The following is a 6,000-nucleotide window of genomic DNA, read 5'->3' as shown; positions in this document are numbered from 1 at the left end:
ATGCTCAACTGAAGATCTGAACCAGTTCCTGAGGTTCCAAGTAGGTTTTATCCAGGTCATCCCCTTTTCCTTGTAGATGAGACAAAAGGTGATTAAGTACAGCTTCTGTGAACACAGAACCCCAAAGGCAAACAAAATTTGACTGCTGAGCTGTGTGCATCCTTTTCAGGCAGAAGGAATAGAGCTGAAGGCTGATTCTGTACTTCTGAACTCTGTGAGTTATTTATCTCAGTCCAGAGATACAGCTGTGACACTGCCAATGCAAAGCAGCTTTCTCTTATCCATACTGACTCTCACAGAGACAAGCCTTACTTATTATCCACATCCACACTATGCTTACATATTCCATCACCAGGTGCTGGGAGATGATTGTGATATTCTTAATTTCCTAAGCAGTACTGCACACGTGATCCTAGGAAGCGTCAAATTGATTAGGGTGGGACAACCACTCTTCTATCACCAACTTCAGGTAGTGGAGCTATTTTTGCCTGACTACCCTCCCAGACTTGTTAGCCCTGGGCACTAGTGTGTTCTTGTGGTGGCAGCTGAGTCAGCAGAATTTTGGGGAGCTGCCATTTGCTGAGACTATCAACCTGCATGGAGCGGTGAGCCAGGCAAGGCAGGCTGGGGTGCTGCTCGCAATTTGTGACGTTCCCCTTCCTTCCTGCTTTCTGAGGACTGACTCAGCATATCAGGGGGACCAAGGTTCTCCCAAAGTAGCATCCTCACCCACTGCTCAGCAGGCCCCCAGAAGTGCTGTACCTGTTGTTCATGAGGCAGTAACATCCAGACAAGCAGCTCCTCTCTTTGCTGAAGAGTTCCCTCCTATGTTGCCATGGATATGATGACCTGTTTCTAAACTCCTTTTTTTCCCTTGCAATATAGGATCTCCATATAATCTCCACATTTTGATCCATACTAAACATAATTTTAAATTAATTACTGTTCTGCATGTATCTTGTGATCACCAAACTACTCTGAAATTTAGGTACTTCTGATTAACATTTTGCCAGTCTTTCCAACCAAATCATCAGGCTAAAAGCAAGGGGAAGGAAAAGCTGATTTGGCTGAGTGGGTTTTTCACTTGTTTCCTGTTTCCTTGAGAGATGTTTTGTGCCACAACAACAGAGCTGAAATACATGTGGTGAAAATAATTTACAACCAAGTTCCCACAAGCAAGTGAAAGACATTCAGAACTTCAGTAGTGCTAGAGAAAATTATGCATTCTAACTCTCCAGTTTATTTATTCATCAGCTGAGCTTGTTTACACAATGTATGAAAGGAAAAAATTCTGGGAATAATAAAAAATACATTCAGGTAAGAAAATGAAGCCTGAACTCCCAAGTACCTAAGAAGTCATTGTGTGAGGGGATTGTTTCTACTTTTTTGATGACTGTGATAAATGTGTGTGTACAGACCTCGTTTAGATAATTTTCCTTTAGAAAATAGCACTTCAGAGCACCCTTCTCCCTCTGTTATTTGTTCTTGGGAGTCACTTTTCTCTGACAACAGCTCCTTTTTAGTCAAGCAATGTGAAACATCTGTGGGTGAATCTGAAGATTAAGCGCATCTGCATTAGTGTCAGAGTGGCCAAAGACAACACCAGAGTCACACTCACTTCTTCCTCTGCTGTGCTACAGTCCCTGAAATGTTCCTCTTTGCTCTCACCCAAGGATTTACTCCATTTCAAGCTTTGCCTTTCAGATGCACCACAGCACAGTGGCAAATACCTTTACCTGTGACATGAGGAGGAATTTGTTCACCATTTTTCTGGAAAGGCTAAAGCTGGACTCCCTATTGTTCCTATCTGGTTGAGCAGGGAGAAAAAATAAACTTGGGTTTCCAATACCTTTGTCAGCAACAGAGAAGATGATGAGAGACATATTTTATTTTAGAAATAGTTTATGGGTTTGTACCCCAGATGCTGCCATCCATTCCCCCTGGGCTTTGGCACCACGAGGCAGCACCCCAGCAAGGCAGCCTTGTTGCTCTCCATGCAGGGGATGGCATCCAGGGGACATGGTGAGGGTCATTTGGCTCCATATAAACACCCAGGGCATGGGAAGTCTGAGCTGAGCACTCAGATGACTTAAATTGGTGTGTCTAGAACAAAAATCTGAACAAAGAGCAGAAGTGTGTGGAGGGGAGAGGAAGGGAGGGTGTTGTTAAAATGCTGCTGTAACTTAAAAGAAAGTAAATGGTTACAGTGCTTTGTGCACTGCTATTTGCAGCATCATTAAACCTCCCCTGAATCCTTGCTATTGGAAACTAGATTTAGCCAGGGCCCATTATGAGCCCAGACAGCTGTACAAAATTGCCTGCTTTTTCCATATAATGATGCCTAAAATATTTAGATCTGGGTGCCTCAAATCAGGCATCTCCCTATTTACATTCCTAAATTAGAGTCCATTTGTTATTCATGACTTGCTTACCTGTGACAAATAGATTGGGTTGTTCATACAACCCATCTTGTCCTTTCTCAGAGGAATTTATTGTCATTAAATAGTCCTCATTTCCTTGCAGTGCACTGAACTTTCTGTAATGTAATCCATTCCAGAGGTTTTGACATTTCTACTTGTCTATCTCAGGTGGCACCTAAATATGAGAAAGACAGTAGCAAGATTTAGGAAGTCCTCCTAAATATCCATCCAAATTTAATAAATTGCTTTTCATATTTCTATAAAAACTCAATATTGGAATCAGTGTGTGGTGTTAGCAGAAGGTCAAGTTATGAGTTTGCTGAGGGATTACTTGCCTGCATCCAAAAAGCACAGTAAAGGAAAATGTAAAGCATTTAAAAGTATGGAAAATACACTGCAAGTATTTAAAATACATTTCAGACATGAGGTGTCAGAATTTTTCTGGCTGATTTTTCCCTGTTACAGTCATAGCAAAATTTGATCTGCTTAAGCCACTTTGCTGGCAACAACATTTTTGTTGTTCACCAAATAATGACTAAGCTTTGAGGTAGGAATACATGTTTTTTGGAAGGGAAGATAGAATACATCTTCCATGGTTTCTGGTGCTCCACACAGCCCTGTGTGTCCCAGAGAACTCAGGTGAGCCATGTTGGTGGTCATCTGGATGTCTTTCCTTCACACCAGTGTGGGTAAACAATGTACAGCTGGGGAGTGCATCTTTGGACCCTGAGAAGTGATGGAGGCTTTGCAGTAAGGGGTAGCTCTACAGTGCTGCTTCTGGGATCCACAAATTCCCTCCTTTGTGTTTGGATAGAATAAAATCCTTCCTAAGCCTCAGTATTTCCTCCCTGACCTGTCATGTCTAATATTGAGACACAGGTGTGGTGATCATAAGATCAGCATAAGCTCCTATTTGCTAGGGGCTTCCCAGCTCTCTGCCAGGTACATCTCTCCCTCTCTGGGGATGTCTGCATGAGGTCTGTTTGCAGGACTGGGGAAGCCTTCCATCTCCTCCCAGATGGACAACTGTGCCTGAATTTCCTCCTCCCCATCATCCTCATATTGCAACATCCATACCCAAATCTAGTATTTCTGATACAGTTGATGTAGGCAAGCTCAGCTTTATGTAGACATACTGATGGTGTGACTGAGGTGCTGTTGTTTGTGTTTATGCTCCCAAAAAGTCCCAGAATTCCCCTTTCACTTACCTGTGAATTTCAAGCACTTCCCAGGTAACTCTCACTTCAAACACCTGCAAAACCCATCCCTTGGGGCATCATCTGTGACTGGTGTCAGGTGCCTGTGCTGGTACCTGCCACACCCAGCATGTTCTCTGTTGTGCCCAGCAGTGTCCCCAGTGCTGATCACTCAGCCCATCCTCTCTGGCCAGGACCAAGCTGGAAGCCCATGGCTCCCACAGCACTGCAGGGAGAGGGGCAGAGCCGCTCCTCCTTCCACCTGGGGCAGGGCAGCCAAGTTTAGGGTGGGAAAGAAAAAAGAGATCATATAAATCCAAAGAAGCACTGTTACTCCATAAAATGAATGAGACATTCCCTTCAGTTGCAAAAGCTGACAACAGGAGTTTGCACAACAGGAGCAACTTCAGGCTCCAGCACAGGACCAAACACACGGGGTCCTTTCTCTTCTTGGTCAAGTACATGCTACTTTTCACACAGGAGGCTTGTTCTCCCCTCTTTGCAGCTACACACCGCCGAAACAGAAGGTATGGGCTTGTAAATATTGTGTAATTGAATCTTACTCTGTGCACTGTATGCTGTCAGTGGCACTGCCTTTTCTCCCAGTCACACATCTTTCAGCACTTGCTGCTGTGATTCCACATTAATACTTCCGTCTGCTGCTGGAATGTGGACTCACATCAGCAGCTCCTTCCAGCAATAGCACTATTAAAAATAATGAAATGTCAGGTTGTGCTGCTGTGCATCTAGATCCATTATGGAAACGTGCTGCAGGACGATAGCAGCCTGAGTCCGTCCTCCATTCGGCTTTCAGAGGGAAAGATTCAGAGAAAGACATCAATGGTTTTCAATAACCCCTGGGTTCCTGTCCATGGCTCACCTTTGCCTGAGCAGTGCTTCTCCCAAAAGATGTACAGGACAATGCTTTAGTGAAAGAGGTGCCAAACAAATCTTGATTTTCTTACAGTCTTTCTGTTGGTAGACAGAATCCCTTCTATTTTTATCCACCAGAAGTGTGTGAATTAAAATGAAATGAGAGGAGGTTGTAGGCTCTAGAAGGAGCAGACTGGCATAAGATTTCAGGAGATTGGGATAAACAGAACTAATAATGTAGGAAATTAAAATGTAATGGACACAGTACAGTCAGTTTTAAATACTGTTCACTATACTGCCAGACAGATCAATAATATTGTCATTACTGATTTCCACAGGAGATAGATGGAGTGTTGGGGAAGGAGCAACTAAATTATGTAGAAGATATGCAGGATATATTATGTAGAAGATATGCAAAGAGCATGAAGAGCCAGGCAACTGGAATTTCCATACAACATATGTGCTTGAATTCTCATAAAACAGGCTAGCCTGATTGCACAAACAAGTTCATTTCCACCTATATTATTCCTCTCACTGGGAATTCTCCACCTGCTTCCTCTAAATAATCACAAGCTGAATGAGATGAGCCTAAAGGAATGCAGACTAGGCAAAGAAAACGCTGCTTGGTAGTGACAGGGTGTGAAATATCTCTGAATTACACACAGAAATGTTCTACCCATCCCATTTGATTTGAGCCTGTGCTGGTGTTACATGGAAAACAAACCTGCCTCTCCCTCTGTGATCCCACAGCGTCTCTTGAGACAAGGATGCCTGGACTGTGTCACATACCTGTGTGTTGTATTGAATACTCACAAGTGCACAGACACACACAGGTGGACAATAGGACCTAGCAATAGCATATGAAATATATAAATGGCAGATAAAGTTGTTTCTGAGCAACATGGGATTCCAGAGAGAACCATCTTCAGATGTTTTTGTAGCTTCAGGACCATGACCCCCTTACTGAATAGGGCTGACCCACTGCCCATTCAGTATTTCTGTGTGTGTAGAAGCAAAACATCAGAGCTGCATTGCCTTGCCTACACACTCTCTGTATTCCCCAGCCACAGCCATGAGTAAAACAGACTGATCACATGAGGGCCATGAGAAGGAAGCAAAGCTGTCAACTTGTCAGAGATTTTGACTGAGCAACAACCCTCAGCAGCTAGGATACACCTAGTAACCCATGCAGATAATCAGGCAACCATCAGCAGCAAACACAGTGCAAAACAAACATTCCACATGTGCTTGAGAAACACATGATCCATAAAAAGCCCCATTCCTAACAGTGGTGTATCTAAGCTGGGCTTTATCTTGTCAGTAAGCTTATAGAGAAGAGTCAGCTCAGCTAAGGGGGGCAGTGCCATCATAAAGAACAGCAGAATCATGGCAGATAAGTAACTTCTTGCATTATTTGATGGTGGTGGGAACACTTATTTGACCAGCTCCAGCTAGAAGCATGGGAAGGATTTAATTGCTTGATTACTTGCAGCCACTGCTCTAAAATATTA

The sequence above is a fragment of the Parus major genome, chromosome 3, assembly GCF_001522545.3.
Source record: "Parus major isolate Abel chromosome 3, Parus_major1.1, whole genome shotgun sequence".
Classification (NCBI taxonomy): Eukaryota; Metazoa; Chordata; class Aves; order Passeriformes; family Paridae; genus Parus; species Parus major.
Note: the sequence above shows the minus strand (reverse complement) of the source record.